The sequence below is a fragment of the Ornithorhynchus anatinus genome, chromosome 6 (assembly GCF_004115215.2).
Source record: "Ornithorhynchus anatinus isolate Pmale09 chromosome 6, mOrnAna1.pri.v4, whole genome shotgun sequence".
Classification (NCBI taxonomy): domain Eukaryota; kingdom Metazoa; phylum Chordata; class Mammalia; order Monotremata; family Ornithorhynchidae; genus Ornithorhynchus; species Ornithorhynchus anatinus.
The window spans coordinates 39,186,760-39,209,459 of record NC_041733.1 but is presented as its reverse complement, the minus strand read 5'-3'; the positions used below and the strand labels follow the sequence as shown (position 1 = coordinate 39,209,459).

General features: G+C 42.8%; 1 long non-coding RNA gene across 1 annotated transcript in view; it reads left to right on the top strand.

Moving 5' to 3' along the window:
* LOC114812797 overlaps window positions 1-14,878 on the top strand; it is a 158,087-nt gene extending 143,209 nt beyond the window's left edge. The window contains exon 3 of the long non-coding RNA XR_003760426.2: window positions 13,854-14,878. This is a non-coding gene — a long non-coding RNA (uncharacterized LOC114812797). The remainder of the gene's footprint in view (window positions 1-13,853) is intronic.
* Window positions 14,879-22,700: the final 7,822 nt, after the last annotated feature.

The window sequence follows — 22,700 nt, the reverse complement described above, 5'->3', positions numbered from 1 at the left end:
TATTACAGTGCCTGTAGATGGTAAGGTCACTGTGGGCAGGCAACTTGTCTACCATCTGTGTTATAGTGTACTCTCCCAAGTGCTTGGTATGGAGCTCCGCACATGGTAAGCACTCAATACATAGAGTTGATTGATTAACTGTTGGGGGATTCTTGAGTAGCTGTGGCAAGAGATAGATCTATTAATCCAGTGAGAATGATCTATTTAAAACAGATTATAAGTCTCATGTTGTGGGAATTATCTTAAATGTCCTTTCTTGTTTTGTGATGCCCTGGCATTGCTTAATTAAAATATTTTTGAAGTTGGAGGATTGTGGGTAGAGGTGGTCTGTTTTTAGAGAGTTGGAAAAGTTACACTGAGGAGCATTAAGAAAATGTGAGAAGCTTTAGCTTCATTTATGAAGGAATATTAAGGCCCAATAACTGAAGTAGAGTTACCATGATAGATATAGATGAATACCTTCCTTGCACAAAGATAAAAGAAATTGATCATTTCCAAAGAAGATCAGTCTGTAGGGTTTCGAAATAGGGTCAAACGTTTCCAGAAAGGTGTGAGACAAATGAGGGAATCCCGTAAATTACAAAGGACACAAGTGTGAAAAATAGGCATTTGAGGGAGAAAAAGGTGAAATAGCCAAAAGAGTTGAAGAGGAATTGATAGTAGACATTTCACAAGGTAGAAAGGAGACACAGAAATAGGTGATTGTACGCTGGTTTCTCATAAAAGGAGCTTCTCATAGAAAAGGATAATAGTATGGGAAATGGGTGAGGGGGAGTGAACAAGAAGAAAAGGAAAATAGAATATCGACAAAGCTCAAAGTAGTGAAATAAGAAAATGAGGCTCACCGAGCTCCATCCTCTAGATTGACAGTCCTTGTGGGCAGGGAATGTGTTTTTTGTTTCACTTTATTCTCCTAAGTGCTTAGTACAGTGCTCTGCACAGAGTAATTGCTCAATAAATATGACTGAATGAACCCACTGATGAGATTTCTGAGGGTCCCTTGAGAATTAAACTGCTCTATGCCCCTGGACCTTCCAAGGTCTCCCCCAAAATGGTGACCAAGGGCAACTATTACCCAGTCAAGCTCTTGTGAAGTCCTTGATTCTTTTCACTCATTCATTCGATCGTATTTATTGAGTGCTTACTATGTGCAGAGCACTGTACTAAGCGCTTGGCTGGGTCCAGAGAAAGGAACCTCCCCCCTACCTTCTCTGACCATTTCTGGTCCATCACCCAATCCATAGTAGTATTAAGAGTTTACTGTGCGCAGAGCACCGTACTAACTGCTTGGGAGAGTATGCTGTAGAGTTGGTAGACACGTTCCCTGTCCACAGTGAACTAACAGTCTAAAGGGGGAGAAGGACATGAATAAAAATGAATATGTTCCGGATACGTATCTAAGGGCTGTGGGGCTGAGAGAGGGGGGAATAAAGTGAGTGGATCCAAGTGAAGGATTATGCAGAAGGGAGTGAGAGAAGAGGAATTGAGGGGTTTGTTGGGGAAGGCCTCTCGGAGGAGATGTCCCTTCAATTAGCCTTTGAATTGGGTGGAAGAGTGATTGTCTAGCCCGCCACCAGGTCCCAATTTATTAACTCCTAGTTAAAATCGCAGAATCAGAAAAGCTGGAGTAGTTTTTGATTCCAGTCACAAGGGGAAAATAAAAGAAAAAGATGTAAAGTAATGAATGCTGGTGACAGTTTTTCTACACTGTGCGGGCTTCCAAGCCCGTTTCCTTGGCGGTAGTGACCAAACCTGCCCCAGGAGATGCTCGTGTCTGATGGATCTGAAAGGAGTGGTCAATCCCTCCTTTCACCACTTTGGACTGGTTCATAGTTCTGCGGGCATGAGAAGTCAGGTGAGTCCAGGACTTTCTACTCCAGGGACTCAGTCAATCAATCAGCATTCACTGTGTGCAGAACGTTGTACTAAGCGCACGAGAGAGTATGCTACAACAGAGTTGGTTGACACTTCCCTGCCCTCGGCGAACTTACAGTCTAGAGTACTGTATCCGGAACTCTGCTTTCTTTGGGGCCTAGATCTGCTTTGGTGTCCGGGACCAAGGATGCTCCAAACCAGACCACTCTATCACTGATATTTTTTGAGAGCTTCAGAGCACAGAATACAGTCCTAAACATTCCAGACATTCTAACCACTTTTGCCCCCCCATACCGATGGTCAAGCTTCATTCATTTTGTACCTTCCCACATGTTCTGCACACTAAGTGCTAAATAAATGCCACTGAGTGATTTTATTTGCAGATTTTCTATTCCCAGTTGGGCAATGTATAAAAACAAGACCTGAATCTCATCTTTTCCTCAGCCCTTTGGCATCTGTGATCACATTTGGACTGGCTCATACCATCATGGTGGAGAAAATTAGGCAGAGATTTTCATCCCTTTTTCACAGAGGAGGAAGCGAGGCACCGAGAAGTTCAGTGACTTGCTTAAGGCAAGGAAAAACTGGCAAGATCTTATCTCTTAAAATCTTTCCACACAAAGGTCAGAAATCTTAGCTGCAGGATGGCATCCCCAGGATTTTTTATGGTTCTTTAATAATAATAATAATAATGTTGGTATTTGTTAAGCGCTTACTATGTGCCGAGCACTGTTCTAAGCGCTGGGGTAGACACAGGGGAATCAGGTTGTCCCACGTGGGGCTCACAGTCTTAATCCCCATTTTACAGATGAGGTAACTGAGGCACCGAGAAGTTAAGTGACTTGCCCAAAGTCACACAGCTGACAAGTGGTAGAGCCGGGGTTCGAACCCATGACCTCTCACTCCAAAGCCCGTGCTCTTTCCAGTGAGCCACGCTGCTTTATTGTCCCCACTACTAGACTTGTAAGCTCCCTGTGGGCAGGGAACATTTCAAACAGTTGTTGCGTTGTACTCTTCCAAGAACTGTGTACAGTACTCTGCACACGGTAAATGCTCCATGAATACCATTTATTGATTGCTTGAGTTCCCTTACTATGGTTAGGATAAACTGGAAAACAGTGGTCTTTGGAATCAATTCAGAGGTGGCTTGAAACAGAATTGACCGGATAGATGATTGCACATAGGAGCTGACCATTCTGACACCCACCCAGAATTGTGCTACTTTCTATGGTCCCGAAGCACCAGATCCTAGAGGATAGAGCACAGGACTGAGAGTCAGGAAACCGGGGTTGTAATCCCCGGTCTCCTGCTTACCTGCTATGTGAATTTGGGTAGGTCACTTGACGCTGCCTAGGTATCCCCTTCAGTAAAATGGAGTTAAAATTCCTATTCTCACTCCCCCTAGTCTGTGAGCCTCATGAGGGACAGGGATTTGCTTTGAATCTGCCCTAGTGCTTGGCACAAAGTAAGCCCTTTGCAAATATTATTATCGTTATTAGAAAAGCGGTGTGCTCTCGTGCAAAGAACATGGCTTAGGAGTCATAAGACGTGGGTTCTAAACCTGCCTTTTCCACAAGTCTGCTGTGTGAACTTGGGCAAGTCACATAACTTCTCTGGGCCTCAGTTACCTCATCTGTTAAATGGGGATTAAATCCTACTCTGTCCTACCTAAATTGTGAGCACCATGTGGGACAGGAGCTGTGTCCTACCTGATTAACTTGTTTGTACCCCCGTACTTAGAACAGTGCTAGGCACATTGTAAGTACTTATCAAGTACCATAATTACCAGTACCATAATGATTACTTCAGTTACCTCAATTCCTTACTTTACTTCAGTTGTCCAATCGGATTGGCTTGGATCTCCCCAGAGCTTAGTACAGTGTTGGCACACAATAAGCACTTAACAAATACCGTTTTTATTGGTTTTTTTAAGCAAGCAAACAAGTAAAACCTGGAGTATTTGAGCACAGTCCTTGAAATGTGAGAAGGAAAGACAGGAAATGCCAGCTGTGATATGCTGTTTCAGGCACAATCTGAAAGATCTATTTTGGGGTGGGGTATCTTGGGATCTGTCATCTCCAAATCTGGAACTCTGGTCAAATTGCTCAGTTGCTTGAAATGTACTAAACTGTCAAGATGATAAATAAATAGAGAAGAATTGTTTCAGCAAGTAGCAAATGGAGGACATTTTTCTTGGGCTGTTTTCCAGTAGAAATAACCCACCCAGTCTGAAGCCAAATGTCTGCCTCAGACATAAAAAGGCAGAAAACCGTAATCCCTCCCTTAGGGGGTCTCAGAATCAGTAGCATTAATCTAATTTTTATTCCTACTGGGGGCAGAACACTGAGGAACATAAATGCAGTAATTTATTTTTTAAATAGTATTTCTTTAGGGCTTACTATATGCCCGGCACTGTACTAAGTGCTGGGGTAGATACAAGCTAATCAGGTTGGACGCCATCCCTCTCCCACATGGGGCTTTCAGTCTTAATCCCCATTTTACAGATGAAGTAACTGAGGCCCAGCAGAATGAAGTGACTTGCCTTAGGTCACATAGGAAACAAGTGGCAGAGCCAGGATTAGAGCCCAGGTCCTCTGACTCTTAAGACCATGCTCTATCCATTAGACCACACTGCTTCTCATGCTGCTTCTCTTGCACTAGACCCTTTCAGTTTTAAAGACAAATTTGCTTTCATGTCATGCTGGTTAATCTCCCTGAGTACTTTGGATCCGGGGAGTCTATGGAAGAAGTAGTATTCTAATGTACATAACCAAGTGTTAAATACACCCTGGAGCAGGCAATTGAAGATTTCCTTTATTTCACTTGGTCCTGGCTTATGCTTTTACCAATCTGATGAAATCATTGCAGCTTCTGTCATCTAGACTGTAAGGTCCTTGTAATAATAATAATCGTGGTTGGTATTTAAGCGCTTACTGTGTGCAAGGCACTAAACTAAGTGATGGGGTAGCTACACGATCATCAGGTTGAACACAGCTCCTGTCTCACATAGGGATCACAGCCTTATTCCCCATTTTACAGACGAGAGAACTGAGAAACAGAGAAGTGAAGTGACTTGCCCAAGATCACAGAGCAGACAAGTGGCGGGGCAGGAATTAGAACCCAGGTCCTCTGGCTCCCAGGCCTGTGGCCTACCCACTAGTCCATGCTGCTTGAGGGCATGGAAGGTGCCTATCGATTCTGTTATATTGTTCTCTCCCAAGTGTTTAGCATTGCACACAGTAAGCGTTCCGTAAATACCACTGGGTGATTGATTGTAGAGGGTTTAGCTTAACAGTAATTGTGGTATTTATTAAATCCTTACAGCAAGGATTATTCTAGATGCTGGGATAGATACGAACTGAGCCAATTGGTTACAATCTTTGTCCTACAGGGGCTCACAGCTTTATGTGGCCATAAACCCGATCCAAACCATATTCAACTAGAACTGGAGCTTGTATGTAGCTCTTTCCAGTGGTAGCTTATGCTATATGCTGGGTTTGAATCTGTTATAGAGCAAGGAAATCAGATAGGAGTCAATCCTTTAAAGTAGGGAAGAGAAATCACTTTGCTTCTTCATTCAGTAACCTGAAACTCCCCTCTTCCCCTGAAATGGAATACAAATGATATTAATAATACTATCTGCAGTATTTGTTAAGCACTTACTTTGTGCCAGGCACTGTACTAAGCACTGAGGTGGATACAAATTCATCAGGTTGAATACAGTCCCTGTCCTATATGGGGATCACAGGCTTAATCTCCATTTTACAGATGAGGTAAATTAGGCACTAACTCCCAGGCCCATAGTTTGTCCACTAGGCCTTGCTGCTTCTTGAGCTGCTTCTGAAGGCTCTTGAGGGACAAGGTCTGTGTCTGATGGCCACCTGCAGGCTGTAGATGAGGTAACTGAGGCACTAGAAGTTAAGGGACTTGTCCAAAGTCACGCAACTGATGAATGACGGAGCCAGGATTAGAACCCAGGTCCCTGTGACTCCCAGGCCCATGCTCTATCCTCTGGGCAACACTGCTTCATTTAGTAATGACCGTCTCTGGATTCAATGTGTAGTAAATCGGTTGACGATGATCCCCATGTGGGACATGGTATCTGTAATTTATTTATATTAATGTCTGACTCGCCCCCCGCCCCCAGTCCCCGCCAGATTGTGAGCTCGTTATGGGCAGGATTGTGCCTGTTTGTTGTTGTATTGTACTCTCCCAAGTGCTTAGTATACCACTCTGCACACAGAAAGTGCTCAATAAATACAAAATACGATTAAATAATGACAGAGGGCTTGACCATGATCATAATTTGTACAGTGATGGAGACGACGGTATACCGGAAGTCTTCAGGAAGGGCATCATCACCATTGTGGCACTTGTTAAGTGCTTACTATATGCTGAGCACTGTACTAAGTGCTGGAGTAGACAGAAGATGATCAGGTCGAACCCAGTCCCCATCCCATATGAGGCTTACCGTCTAGGTAGGAGGGAGAACAGGCATTGAATCACCATTTTACAGATGAGGAGTAGTTAAGTGACTTGCCCAAGGCCACAAAGCAGACAAGTAGTGGAGCTGGAATTAGAACCCAGGTTCTCTGGCTCCCAGATCTGTACTCTTTCTGCTAGGCCAGTGAGGTAATCAAACCGACTGCTTGTGATATAGTGAGAGAGTTCTGGTCTACTCATCACATTTTAGGAAGATCGTAAAGTTGGAGAAGGACCACCAAAATGATTGAGGGCTTGGCTTAGAGCCTCTGAAGAGGGAAATATGAGAACTGAGAGAAGCAGTGTGGCCTAGTGGATAGAACCAGAATCTGGGAGTCAGGGGGATCTGGGTTCTAATCCTCGTTCTGCCACTTATCTTCTGTATGACCGTGGGCAAGTCACTTCATTTCTCTGTGCCTAATTTACCTCATCTGTAAAATGGGGATTAAGCCTGTGATCCCCATATGGGACAGGGACTGTATTCAACCTGATGAATTTGTATCCACCTCAGTGCTTAGTACAGTGCCTGGCACAAAATAAGGGCTTAACAAATATTGCAGATAGTATAATTATTAATATCATCATTAAATATCATTTGTATTCCATTTCAGGGGAAGAGGGGAGTTTTATATGGTAAGAGGGCACAATTGGACAGGGGCGTCTGGCTTATGTCCCACCTTTAGAAAAGTGGGCACGAGTTTTGGAAATTGTGGAGAATGATGAATGAGGTGTATAAATAGAGGATTTCGGCTGGTGGGCCCGAACCAGTACATGTCTTAGGCTGAAGAGCTGTAAACTTCGTGGTGGGCATTTTGGAGACACGCAGGGATTCCTGTTGACTGTAACTGGTATCAAGCCCTATCGATTAGCTGTTCCATGGACCTTAATAGAACTATCGTGGTTAATTGCTGTGGAGAAATGCCCACCCTCCAAGATGTAAGTTGAGGATGTTTTCCCTTTCCTTCTGCTTTTATTGCTACAGGGCAGTCATCTGTGTTCCATTTTAGCACCTTCACCCCTTTATCTTGAGGGCAGAGTCACATTTTTATTGTGCTGGAATCTTGGCTTACATTATTTTTTCTTTCTGATTACGGACCCTGTTCTTTTCCAGCCAGTGTCCCGTTTATCTGCGTGTTTTCCAAGTTGAAGTCTTATTGAAGGCATGCCTTCTCCTGGAGAAGCAGCGTGGCTCAGTGGAAAGAGCCTGGGCTTCGGAGTCAGAGGTCATGGGTTCGACTCCCGGCTCTGCCACTTGTCAGCTGTGTGACTGTGGGCAAGTCACAACTTCTCTGTGCCTCAGTTACCTCATCTGTAAAATGGGGATTAACTGTGAGCCTCACGTGGGACAACCTGATTACCCTATATCTACCCCAGAGTTTAGAACAGTGCTTTGCATATATTAAGCACTTAACAAATACCAACATTATTATTATTATTATTCTCCAGGAGGCCTTCACTGATTGAGCCCTCATTTCCTCTTCTCCCACTCCCTTCTGCTTCACTCTGACTTGCTTCCTTTATTCATCACCCCTCCCATGCCCACAGCGCTTATGTACATATCTATAATTTATTTATATTAATGTCTGTCACCTCCTCTAGAATGTAAGTTCAGTGTGGGCAGGGAATGTGTTTGTTGTTATATTGTACTCTTCCAGGGACTTACTACAGTTCTGTGCACATTCCAAGCGCTCAATAAATATGATGGACAGACCAACTCTTCTCCCTTTCCCTGCATTGCCCTGCTTTGCTCCCTTTATTCACCCCTCACTCAGCTCCACAGAACTTATTTACGTATCCATAATTTATTTATTTATATTAATGTCTGTCTCCCCCTCTAGACGGTAAGCTCGTTGTGGGCAGGAAATGTGCTTACCTACTTTTATACTATACTCTCCCAAGAGCTTAGGAAGGTGCCCTGCACATGGTAGGTACTCAATAAATCGACTGATTAAGAAGATCAAATCTTAACATTTGAAATAGTCAAGGTCAGGTCTCAGTGTCAGGATAGCAATCTTCTCTAGCAGGTTAACCTGATCTCATTTCTACTTGGACATTTTTTTTTGTTTATTTACGCTGAAGCTGTAATCAGAGCATTCTCGTAAAAGATATATTACGAAGGGAAGATTAGTTCTTCATCATTATTATTTGCACCAGAGAGAAAAAATGACAGGTGTTTTATAGAGGGCTCAGTGGAATTCCCACCATTTATGACTTGTAGCATATAGGATATAGAATGTTTTGTTTTATGCCATATAATGTTATTGGAAAGAGCTAATGGGCTATTTAGTTTTGTGTTCTATCATAGCAGTCCTGCTTGCTGAGGTAATATATCTTTTGGGGCTTTATTATTGTTCTAAGCTTTAGGAAATATAAGGAGTATTGGCCATTTTTCCCTGAATACTTCTACTCTAGAGCGAAGAGTCCATTGTATGTGCCATGTTTGTAGATCACATGTGTCAACCAGCTCTGGGAAAACACATGGACTTTGATGAAGCAAAAGAGCGTTGTTTTACGATTCACCAAAGGAGTAATTCCCATTCACAGCTGCCTTGTGCTTTGGGGTATAGTAACCCTTCTTTTGCGTTCCCCCAGTTTCCCCAAAATGGCAGCAGGGAGGGCTATTATTTTTAAAAACAGCTGTGTCGGTGCCTAGATCTACAAAGTGAAACCTCTAATTCCCCTTTATACCGTGACAGGGAGAAGCGGGGGAGAGGGAGAGCTTTTACACTAGACAGATGAAATGAAAAGAAATTCTGTATGCATCCAATACCCAATATGCTAGAAGTAGAGGTGTATAGAAGCCTAATGCTTATAATGATTATAGTATTTAAGTGCCTACTCTGTGTCTAGCACTGTTCTAAGCTTTGGGATAGGTATGGATTCATCAGGTCAGACACAGTCCCTGTTCCACATGGAGCTCGGTGTCTAAGGAGGAGGGAGAAGGGGTATTGAATCCCCATTTTACAAGTGAGGAAAATGAAACTCAGAGAAGTCAAATGACTTGCCCAAGGTCACTCAGCAAACAATTGGCTGAGCTGGGTTTGGAACCCAGGTCCTCTAACTCCCAGGCTTGTTCTCTATCCATTATGTCTTGCTGCTTCTCAGTTGCAATGAGCTGTTAAAATGATTTTCTCCTTTTCTCCTCTTGGATGTGTCAGAAGGCTGCAGGAGAGATCCATTTCTCTGCCCTATCTGCCCACTATGGAGGTGTTTTAACCGCAGCTCCCGGAATATGGGGAGAAAAGTTGCTAAGTGGAGAAATTTTAGCGTCTTTAGGGAATTTGGTCCAGAATTTGGTTTAATCTCATGCTATGAGCACTTTTCCTCTTGTGGTATTAGAGTTGAATTGTTGCATCTGTTAGTACAATTTCTATCGTCCTGTACCCAAATCGGATGTCACTTTCCATCTTTCAGGGATGACTAGCTTTTTTTAAATGATATTTGTTAAGTGCTTACTATTTAAGCATTTATTACAGTGCTATGTTCACAGTAAGCACTCAATAAATATGATTGAATGAGTGAATGAATTTTCCAGGCACTGTACTAAGCACTAGTGTGGCTACAAGCTAATCAGGTTGGACATAGTCCATGTCCCACATGCGACTCAGTCTTAATCCCCATTTTAAGGATTAGGGAACTGAAGCACAGAGAAGTGAAATGACTTGATCAAGATCACACAGCAGAAGAGAGGTGGAGCTGGAATTAGAACCCAGGTCCTTCTGACTCACAGCCTGTACTTGATTGGACTGGCCACACTACTTTTCAAGTGCTTGGTACAGTGCTGGGCATGCAGTAAGCACTCAGTAAATATGAATGAATGAATGCTTCTCAGGCCTGTTCTCTTACCCATCATCTCACTCCCTGGTTGCCTGACTTGGAACATTACCAAACGTTGTGAGAAGCAGCGTCATATAGATGAAAAGACACGGGCTCTTTTCTACTCCGAAGACCTGGGTTCTAATTCCAATTCTGCCGATTGCCTGCTGTGTGACCTTGGGCAAATCCCTTATTTGGGCCTCAGTTTCCTCTTTTGGAAATTGGAGATTCAATACCCGTCTCCTTCCTTAGATTGAGCCCCATGTGGGACCTGATAATCTTTTGTCCAACCCAGCGCTTAGAACAATCAATCATATTTATTGACTGCTTTTTGTGTGCAGAACACTGTACTAAGTGCTTGGGAGAGTACAGTATAGCAGAGTTGGTAGACATGTTCCCTGTCCACAAGGAACTCATGGGCTAGTGGAGGAGCTTACAGTCTAGAACAGTGTTGGACACGTAAATGGCTCACAAATACCATTTGGAAAAATAAAAGCCACGCTAGCCTTACTTCTGAAATCCCGGTCCTTAGGGACTTGTGATCTTGCGATCGTGTCCGTTTTGACATGTACATATCCGTAATTTATTCATATTGATGTCTGTCTCCCCATCTAGACTGTCAGCTTGTTGTCAGCAGGGAATGTGTCTGTTTTATAGTGTCCTCTCCCAAGTGCTTAGTGCAGTGTTCTGCACACATTAAGCGCTCAGTAAATAGGACTGATTGTGGTACTTTTTCCAGCCTGCTGTCAGAGGTGGGGTAGACTCATTTGTTTAAATTTGGAACTTGATAGAACTTCAGTGTGCCAGTGAGGAATGGGGGAACCTGCTTCGGCGTACTCAAGGATTCTTCTGTGGACTTTAGAAAAATCACACACTTATTGTTTCCATGATTACCAATTGTTACCAGTAATACCGTTATTGTTGTTATATTTAAGTACTAACTATGTGACAAGCACAGTTCTAAGATCGGCTAACCTGATTATTTTTCTACTAAAACATTCAGGCCATGTTTCCCACTCCTCGAGAACCTCCAGTGGTTGCTTACCCACCTCCATATCAAACAAAAACTTTTTACCATCAGCTTTAAAGCACTCAATGACCTTGTCTCTTCTACCTCACTCACTTCTCACCAATTACAACCCAACCCGCCCACTTGGCTCCTCTAATGTCAACCTTATCCCTGTACCCCGACCTCATCTATTTCGCCGGTGACCTCTCGCCCGTGCCCTGCCTCTGGCCTGGAACACCTCCCCTCTTCATATCTGACAGACAATTACTCTCTTCACATTCACAGCCTTATTGAAGGGGCATCTCCTCCAAGAGGCCTTCCCTGACTAAGCCCTCCTTTCTTCTTCTTCTCCTTTCTGCATCACCCTGGCTTGCTGCCTTTATTTAACCCCCACCCCTTGTTCCCAGCCCCACAGCACTTATGTACAAAACTGTAATATTATTTATGTTATTATCAATCTTCTCCTCTAGACTGTGAGCTGGTTGTGAGCAGGGAATGTGTCTGTTACATTGTTATATTGTACTCTCCCAAGTGGTTAGTCCAGTATTCTGCTCACAGTAAGTGCTAAGTAGGAGGGTCCTGACCCCATTTTACAGTTGAGGAAACTGAGGCACAGAGAAGATATGTAATTTGCACAAACCTGAACGGTGGGCAAGTGGCAAAGCAGGGATTAGAATCCAGTCCTCTCACTCCTAGCCCCGTGCTCTTTCCACTAGGCCACACTGCTTCCCAGGTAATTTGGTGATAAGGAAAGTTGGAATAGTTTCTTCTTGTCAATCAGTGGTGTTGATTGAGCACTTAATATGTGCAGAGCACTGTTCTAAGCATTTGGGAGAGGACAGTACAAGATAATTAGAAGACACTCTCCCTGCCCATAATGAGCTTACAGTCTAGAGAACCGTAAGATGATTGTCGTTCATTCAACTGTATTTGAGCATTTACCGTATGGAGAGCACAGTGCTAAGCGCTCAGGAAAGTACAATACTACAGTTTAACGGACACATTTCCGAGAAGTATTATGGCCTGTTTCTAAAACCTTTTGGGTCCCACCAACCTGAAACCTCGAGTGAACTTTGAATTTGAGTCTATTTTGGGCGGGTGTCCTCTTGGACACTGACATTACAAGGTTCAGGGTTGAAGAAGCAGCCATCCATTGCTATTTCTTGTCCTCAAATATGCTTGGGTTTGTAACATACATCTCCCTTTTCCGCTGGCATTACTCGATTGCGGTATTTTCAGAGCTGCTGCAGCGGAATTCTAGACGCTGAAAAACAATGAGGCAACGTACAATTGGAAAGCGCACATTTATAAATATTGCACATTTTTCATTTAGACATCTCGGTTATTTGAAGGAAAAGCCTTTTATTGAGTTTCATCACATTGCCCAGAAAGAGGGCAGGGGCGCTGATTTCATTAGCGATGTGATTATTTAGACACATTTTCCGTACGTTTCTGAGCATTGTGCTGGGAAAGGCACGCTCACCCCAGAGTGTTTCATTTCCCAGCCAATGGGTAATTGGAAATCTTTCCATCAGGCATTCACATGTCACTTTGCTATGAGCCACTTTGGTTGCCCATCGCAAGTGAAACTGTGAGTCGGAATTGAGTCGCTAACAGATCTGGTGAGAGATGTTATTGAATGATTGATGCTTACCTTCCTTTACCCCATGCCTGACCTTGGCCCCTCAGGGTTATTTTTTTTTTTTTATGGTATTTGTTAAACGCTAACTGTGTGCCAGACATTAGACTAAGCGCTGGGGTAGATATCACCTAATCAGGTTGGATGCAGCTCACAGTTTTAATCTCTGGGAACACAGGCCCAGAGAAGTGAAGTGACTTGCCAAAGATTAAATACTAGACAAGTGGGGGAGCTGGGTCTTGAATCTTGGGACTTCTGACTCCCAGGCCCGTGCTCTAGCCACTAGGCTATTTTAATTACTTTCCTTTTGATATTTCATGGTATTTATGGCCAGCTCTATTGGGCATAAGCCTCCAATTCCTCCCCTAGAACCTTACGCTATTCCTGGTATCACCCCGTTCCAGCCCTGTAGCCTCACGAGATTGCCGGTAGAGTGAATATTGCCTATGAATTTTAAGTACCAGAAATACCATTCTGGGGATATCATGCTGGGGAAGCAGCATGGCCTACCGGAAAGAGTACAGGCTGGGAGTCAAAGGACCTAGTTATTAATCCGGACTCTGCCACATGTCTCCTCTGTGACCTTGGGCAAGTCACTTCACTTCTCTGTGCTTCAGTTACCTCCTCCGTAAAGTGGGGATTAAGACTGGGAACTCCATGTGGAACAGGTACTGTGTCCGACCCGATTACCTTGTATGTAGGAAGCGCTTAACAGATATCCTAATTATTGACTGTGAACCGCATGCAGGACAGGGACTCTGTCCAGCCTAATTAACTTGTATCTACCCCAGTGCTTAGAATTTTTTTTTATATTAATGTCTGTCTCCCCCTCTAGACTGTGAGCTCATTGTGGGTAGGGAACATGTCTGTTTATTCTTATATTGTACTCTCCCAAGTGCTTAATACAGTGCTCTGCACACAGTAAGAACTCAATAAACACAACTGAATGAAAGAATAGTGTTTTACGCATAGTAAGCACTTAACAAATATCTTAAAAAGATACTTGGACTTATGGGCAGTGTGCTTCAACAGGGTCGAGTCCAAGCGTACCTTCCTGCTCAAGGATTGAATGATCCAGACCCACTGAAGTTGGAAACGCGGACCCTCCGGGAGCCTTAACGCAATTTAAAAGCCTTGCCGGAAGCAGGACAATTGCTGAAATGTTCAAATTTATCCATCTGGGGGCTGTGTGGAAAGACTTCCTGAAAACAAATCAGGAGATTTGTCTGCGTTTGGAAAGACCCCAGGTCGCTATTCCAATACTGCCCAACTCAGTCGTTGGCATTTCTCTGGCTGTAAACTATTACAGTCACTTTGATGGCTTGTGTTAAAGAAATGTATTTCCTGCAGTGGGTGGCATTTAAATTTCTTTTGTCTGTAAAGAAACTCTCACTTTATGCAGAGTATGTTGTGCTTCTTCCTCCCAAGTCACAGGTAATGATTATTAATGGAGACCATGTCATTCTCCCTGGTTGACCTGCTAAACAAAAGAATAAAAATCTAAAGGAAACAGAATTAATAACTCTATCTCAATGCATCCCACAGATAAGCTGGTAGTTGAAGGGTCAGATGCGCATACTTAGATTGTTAACTAGCTTTTCTGTAATGAAAAAGCAACCCTTATCTATAAGCTTATGAATAATGTGTGTCATAAAAACAGTAGATTTGATTATCTTAGTTTCAGATTCATGGGAAACTTTTCCACGACAATGACAATCATGCAATATTAATCACAAATTTGAGAATCTATTAGGAGTAAATTTCACCACCTTCCTCAGGTAGATCCTTATTTATCATTTCAGAGGAAGTGAATGAAATATTTTTGAAGACAAGAACTTCACGGTGCATATTGCATTTTGTGTCAAATCTATATCATTTTATCCCAAAGAATGAATCGAGAAGACATAGAATGCATTGTAAATACAGTTCTTATTTGCCCTCCACTATTGCTCCTATTGATATTTATTGTTAATTTTATTAATTTTGTACATAGGACGATGGTGTTAGACTCAATTTAGTTAGAAAAATTAGCAGAAATTTTTTTTAAGGAAACAAATGTATAATTACATTTTTACTGAATAAAATCTTGAGGATTTGGTTTCCTAGCAACTGTCTGGGCTCTGAATTTTTCAGCGGGAGCTCAAAAGAACCTTCCCCAGTTTATAACGACAGCGAGATGTTTAGTAGGACAAAAAGTGAATGGAATTATTGTAAACTCAAATGAAAACCATAGTGAAAATCTCACAGTTGATATGTTATGAATTATAATAATGATCATATGGTATTTGTTAATCAGGTCTGACCGTCCTACAGCACTTAGGTACAATGTATTTATCATATTATCATTGGTCTGTAATTTATTTTAATGTCTGTCTCTCCTTTTAGACTGTAAGCTTGTTCTGGGCAGGGACTGTGTCTGTTACATTGTTACATTATACTCTCCCAAGCAATTAGTCTAGTGTTCTGCATACAGTAAGATCTCAATAAATACGATGGAATGAATGAATCAGTAAATACGATTGACTGATTGAAAGTTTAAGAAGGAGGGAAAACAGGTATTGAATCCCTATTTTATGGAAGAGTAAACCAAGGCCCAGAGAAGGTAAGTTATTTTGCCTTAGGTCACCCAGCAGGTAAGTGGTGGAGCTGGGGTTAGAACTCAAATCCTCTGACTCCCAAGCCCGCACTCTTTCCCCTAGGCTATACTGCTTACAGGAGTTGCTAAAAAGAAGCAAAATGGGCAGGTTTTGAATTTCTCCTCTTTTTGCTGACTGAAAGCTGTCAGCAAATGGTCTGGGATCCCCTCAAGCTGGATAATCAGCTTGTAGATAATCAGCAGGATGAGCTAGGAATGGTCCAGTGATCGTGGGCCTGTTGAAACCTAGCGGGTATTGTTAGCAGCAGGACCCTGGGGACAGAGATGACAGTGATTTGAGCAGGAGCAGTGTGGCCAAATGGATAGAGCATGGACCTGGGAATCAGGAGGACCCGGGTTCTAATTCCGACTCCTCCCTGGTGTGCTGTGTGATCTTGAGAAAGTTCCTTCACTTCTCTGTGTCCGTTATCCCATCTGTAAGATGAAGCTTAAGACTGTGAACCCCACATGGGACAAGGACTATGTCCAATGTGACTACCTGGTATCTACCCAGTGCGTGGCATGTAGTAAGCGCTTAACAAATGGAACCTTGTCTGTATAATCGCCCTAGTGTTTTCTGGGTGCGACTTCCCACCCTTTGTTTAGAAAAGCATTGCCCAGAGAAAACTGCCCTAGTTTTCCACATTTATTACTCCAAACCCACAGTACTTTTGTAAATCTAACTGTGAGGTGCTATTTTCTTTGAGTAATCTACTTTCTTGTCTGTCTCCCCCTGTACACCATAGGTTTTGTGGGCTAGAATGGTTCCCATCAACTCTCTTGGAATTTATCAGTCACTGGCATTCACTGAGTGCGTACTATGTGCAGTTCACCATACTAGGTGCTTGGGAGAGAGAGTACAACACAACAGAGTTGACAGACATGTTCCCTGCCCACACCGTGCTTAAAATCTGTTGTACTATTTATATTTTTGGTATTTAAGTGCTTACTATGTGCCAGACTCTCAGTACAGTGCCCCACTAGACTATCTCGGCTCTGCCACTTGTCAGCCGTGTGACTATGGGCAAATCACTTAACTTCTCTATGCCTCAGTTACCTCATCTGTAAAATGGGGATTAAGACTGTGAGCCTCACGAGGGACAGCCTGATTACCCTGTATCTACCCCAGCGCTTAGAACAGTGCTCTGCACATAGTAAGCGCTTAACAAATACCAACATTATTATTATTATTATTAATAAGCTCGCTATAGGCATGGATTGGGTCTGCTAATTCGGTTGTATTGTCTTCTCCCAAGTGCTTAGTCCAGTGCTCTGCACATAGTAAACGCTCAGTAAATACAAATGATTGCTAGGGCTTACTGTGTGCAGAGCACTGTATTAAATCCTTGGGAAAGTACAGTAGAACAGAGTTGCAGGTCACCTTCCCTGCTCCAAATGAATCAGAATGTCTTGAATGTCTTTAGAGAAGCAGCGTGGCTTGATGGAAAGAGCCCGGGCTTGGCAGTCAGAGATGGCGGGTTCTAATCCTGGCTCCGCCACTTATCAGCTGTGTGACTTTGGACAAGTCACTTCACTTCTCGGTGCCTCAGTTCCCTCATCTGGAAAATGGGGATGAAAACTGTGAGCCCTACGTGGAACAATCTGATTACTTTGTATCTCCCGCAGGGCTTAGAACAGTGCTTGGCAAAGAGTAAGTGCTTAACAAATACCATCATTATTATTATTTAATGATCTGTCCAAGAAATTACAGCAGATGAAAGGAAATAGCAATCTGAGAAATAAGAAGAAAATTATTTGCTGGGATCCCTGTGAATGGAAGAATCCATGAGTGGACAGGGCTTTATAATTCTCCCAAGGAATCCCAACATTTAGTTAAGGGATGCATTTCTGTACAATAATTATAATAATTATGGAATCTGTCAAGCTCTTATGTGCCAAACACTGTTCCAAGTACTGCAGTAGATACAAGTTAATCAGGTTGTACATAGTACCTGTCCCACATGGGGCTCACAGTCTGTGTGCTAAAAACTTTCTGGCACCAGAGGTTTTAGAGATACTTGAGCTGCTACAGATTTCTATATCTAATGATGGTAAAAGGGTGCATAATTTTGAAGTATGAAGTAGTAGAGTTAAGGTGAGAAGGCACAGGCTCAGTGAAAGTGTGGACTACCTTGGGGAGTTATAAATTAACTAGAAATCTTGGTAAGAGTGATTCTACCTCTTCCTCTAAAGTGGTTGTTTGTCTTCAAAATAATGGTTTATCACTTTTTTGTCCTCCCAGGCCCTGAAATATTCTAAATCTCTAGGTCTGTCAGCAGGAAATCAAAACACTTCTAAAACATCCAAGATGTGCTAGACCCTCTTTTCCTAATTTTCATCCCAACTTTGGGGTTCGTACCTTATTGTTCTCTTTGTATTTCCTGTTCCCTTTTGTCTTTTTATCTCATTATTAACAGTTCTGTTTCTAACTTGCCTATCCTTCCCGCTGCTTCTCAGTATCATTCCTGCACTGTTAGAAAGCCCATCTCCTGCTGCCTTGGACTGATACTTAGTTCTCTCCGGCTTAGTGTGGGATGGGCATGGTGCCGACGAGCATAATTAAAGATAAATATTTTACAGTGGGCGAGTGATGGAGCTTGACCCCTCTCTGGGTAAAAAGTGCATCCGTCCCCAAATCACATCAGTGGGTGGATTTCCTCCCCATTGCCTCCTCACCCTGAGGGTTTAGAAATCTAAAGGGTACCGTCGTAGAGTCCTTTTAACTTTGACCAAGCCGGTACTAGGCCTAAGGATGTAACCTTCCCCGCCCAGTAATATACACTATTAAGCAAATGGTAGAGAGCAATGTTCTCTCACAGAGTCGAAATGCTCTCATTTAGGTAAAATTTCAGCCTGCTGCTGGCAGTCATAAGCCAGAATGGCAAAGAGAAATAAAATGCAAAAGCAATATGAGTTTGAATGAAATTATGATAAGAGTCAGATGGCGCCATTACCCATATCCCCATAGGCAAGCATTACTAAAACTCACCATAATGGAATGCTTGAAATATAATTCCAGAGAGGGAAGGAAAGAAGAATTTGAAAATCGGAGGAAATCCAAGTTAACTCTTTCTGGAGCTGGAAGGAGGCAGTGGGTTCCATTCCAGTGGTGAAGATATTGGAAGACCAACCCACTGGTTTGTGCTTGTGGAAGAATTTAGGAGCTGTGAAATTGCATTCAAAGAGGAAGCTGGAATTCTTCGTCTAAAGCGTTAGGTCAAAAGACTGACTTGTGGGTGTTTTTTAATGGGATGCTAAAGTGGCATTGCCACTAGTCTGCTCTGTGACACTGGGCAAGTCACTTAACTTCTCTGTGCCTCGGTTCCCTCATCCACAAATTGGGGAATTAGGCTGTGAGCCCTAGGTAGGACTTGGACAGTGTCCAACTTGATGATCTTTCATCTAACCCAGCATTTGATACAGTGCCTGGCACATAGTAAACACTTAACCAATACACTTAGTTGAGAGAACGTAAGCTGTAAACTCTAGACTGTAAGGTCACTATTGGCAGAGAATGCGCCTAGTGTTATATTGTACTTTTCCAAGTGTATAGTACAGTGCTCTGCCCACAGGGAGAGCTCAATAAATACGATTGAATAAATTAAAGGACCTATACTCTGAAATGGACAGACTTTTTTGTACGGAGTTCTCCTGTGTTATGAAACCAGACCTTCAGCCTAATTTTGGCCACCAGGTTTTAATATGTAGTGAAGCTGTGAAGGGATCAGAGGAGAGACACAAAAACCAGATAGAGGTTGAAAAATATTCCTTATGAGGAAAAGGCGAAGAGGTTGACTTGATTGACATAAGCATTAGCATTGGTGGTGTACCTGCTGTGTACAGAGATCTATACTGTGAATTTCCCGGTAGACTGTAAGCCCATTCTGGGTAAAGAATGTACTTAACAACTCCATTCAATTGTATTTGAGTGCTTACCATGTGCAAAGCCCTGTGCTAAGCACTTGGGAGAGTACAACTATAAACAGATACATTTCCTGCCCACAATAAGCTTACGGTCTGCGGGGAGCCGTTGAGTTATTATAGTAACGATGACAATAAATGTATTTTTTGAGTGGTTACTATATGCACTGCATTATACTAGACGCTGGGATAGATAAAGATAATCAGGTCCCACTTGGTGCTCAAACTCTAACTACGAGGGAGAACAGATATTGAATCCCCACTTTACAGATGAGGGAACTGAAATATAGAGAAGTCAAGTGACTTGCCCATGGTCACACGGCAGACAGGTGGCATAGACAGGATTGGAACTCAGGTCCTCTGACTCCCAGGCCCGTGCTCTTTCCACTGAGCCATGCTATTCCCTCCCAAGTGCTTAGTACCATGCTCTGCCCACACAGTAAGGGCTCAGTAATTTCAATTGATTGATTACAGTGGGTTGTGAGTTTTTAAAGTAGAAGTTGGGGGAATCTGTCATGGGGAGATTAGTGATTGATCAGGGAGGGCATCATGGGGGAGGTGATTTCAAAATCACTATGAGGATGTTCAGAGTTGTGATTGAATATAAAGTGGGAGGAAATTCCAGGCAGGAGGAGGATATGAGCAAAAGGTCAGTGGTAGGTGGGAGAAATGAGTATGAGGCAGTGAGTCAACTTGGGAAGAGCGAAGGTTGTGAGCTGGGGTAAGGTGGGAGAAAGGAGTGGATGAGTGGGAGAAAGAGAGCTGATTGAGTGCTTTCGAAGCCAATGGTCATGACTTTCTGCTTGATGAGGAGAGGAATGGGAAGTTTTTAAGGCTAAGTGAGGCATGTCCTGAATGATACTTGAGAAGGATGATGACTAACAGATCTTCACTGGGAAGATCAGATTCTGATCTGATCAGATATTTTCCATGGATCAAAAAAGAGTGAATGGATTTACGTTGGTGCAGGGAAGATTTTGGTAGAAGATGAGGAGGAACTTAAGACTGTAAGCTTGCTGTGGGCAGGGAATGTGTCAGACCACTCTGTTGTACCCTCCCAAGTGCTGTGTACAGTGCTGTACATTGGGGAGGTGCTCAATAAATACCATTGATTATATTGAGGTGCCTTCTGATGGGGTGAGTTTCCTGCCCTAGAAATCTTTAGGAAAGATCAATGAACACATCCACTGAATGACTGAATGTGTCCATCTGACATTCATAGTTTAGCCTACTTTTTGCCTGGGGATAGGGACTTGCTCTTCTCTTTGGCTCAATTTCAGTCTCTTGAGTTCTCTGATTCTGTGGAGTAGGGATTTGAAGAATTACTTTTGCACTATTTCTTTGGGTTTAGGCATTGATGCTATGATCAATACCGGTAAGGAGTCTCTTATTGGATTTGGGAAGTTTTGAAAATGTTTCCAATCCTCCTCATGTATTCTTTGTTCAGAAATTATATGATCAATAAAATTTGTTAGCTGCTTACTCTGTGCTTCTAGACTTAAGTTCATTGTGGGTAGGTAATGTCTGTTTATTGTTAAATTGTACTCTTCCAAATGCTTAGTACAGTGCTCTGCACATAGTAAGCACTCAATAAATACGATTCAATGAATGAATGAACTAACTATGCTTCCAAGCTCTTTGTACCGTGCTCATTCATTGAATCATATTTATTGAGAGCTTAGTGTGTGCAGACCATTGTACTACGTGCTTGGAAGAGTACAATTCAGCAACAAATAGAGACAGTCCCAACCCAACAATGGGCTCACAGTCTAGAAGGGGGGAGTCAGACATCAAAACAAGTAAACAGGCATCAATAGCATCAATATAAATAAATAGAATTATAGACATGTACACATTAATAAAACAAATAGAATAATATATATGTACATAATAAATTGAATAATAAATACGTACATAAATACACGAATGCTATGGGATGGAAATGGGGGTAGAGCAGAGGGAGGGAGTCGGGGCGATGGGGGGCAAGGGGGAGCAGAGGAAAAAGGGGGCTTAGTCTGGGAAGGCCTCCTGAAGGAGGTGAGCTTTCAATAGGGCTTTGAAGGGAGAAGTGTGCTAGTTTGGCAGATAGGAGGGAGGGCATTCCAGGCCAGAGGTAGGATGTGGGCCAGGGGTCAACGGCGGAACAGGCGAGAATGAGGGAGTCAGACACATTCCCTGCACTCAGGGAGCTTACTGTGTCAGGTCATAAGAATAACAACAATTGTAGTATTAATTTTGATTTCTGCTAAGTAGTAACCGTATGTCAAAAACTGGACTCAATGCTGGGGTAGATAAAACATAACATTCCATACCCTCATCGGGCTCACAGTCTAGGAAGGAAGGTATTGAATCCCCAATTACTGATAAGGAAACAGAGGCACAGAGTAGTTACGTAACTTGCCCAAGGTCACGTAAGAGGCAAGTGGCAGAGGTGGGATTAGAACTCAAGTCCTGTGCTCTTTCCACTAAACCCTGGGATAATGCAAACTGTTGAGGAATAATTAGTCGTTAATACAGAATTAGTAAGGAGCAGCCTCAATAAGGAGCGGGCGAAGGCAACTGCAGCTAAATTAGGAATCTTGGATTGGGGGAATTCATTATTATGCCAGTGAAAGTAACCTGGGTGTGTTGAGATGTGTTTTGATGATTTCAGTAATATTATAACATAATCAGAATCATCGTGGCCTAATGGAAAGAGCACGGGTTTGGGAGTCAAAGGACCTGAGTTCTAATGCTGGCTCTGCCATTTTCTGTGTGACCTTGGGCAAGCCACTTGGCTTCTCTGGGCCTCAGTTATCTCATCTGCAGAATAGGGATTCAAGGTCTATTCTTCCTCTTTTGCTGCGACTTGGTGATCTGGTGTCTACCCCAGTGCTCAGTACAGGGCTTAGCGCATGATAAGCACTTAACAAATACCACAGTTATTATTTTTATCAGAAACAGTCTGACCTAGTGGAAAGAGCATGTGTCTGAGGGTCAAGACACATGTATTTGTGTATGTACTTTTTATGTATTTGTTATTAGGTACTAATAACTAGGTACCGTACTAAGCACTGGGGTAGATACAAGCTAATTAAGTTGGACAGAGTCCATATCCCACATTAGGTTCACAGTCTTAATCCTTATTTTACAGATGAGATAATTGCCACACAGAGAAGTTAAGTAACTTGCCCAGCGGAGCCAGGAATAGAACACAGTCCTTCCGACTCCCAGGCCTGTGCTCTAAACACTGGGCCATGCAGCTTTTCATCCCAGCTAATCCCAGCTCTGCCACTTGTCAGCTGTGTGATTTTGGGCAAGTAGTTTAATTTCACTCTGCCTCA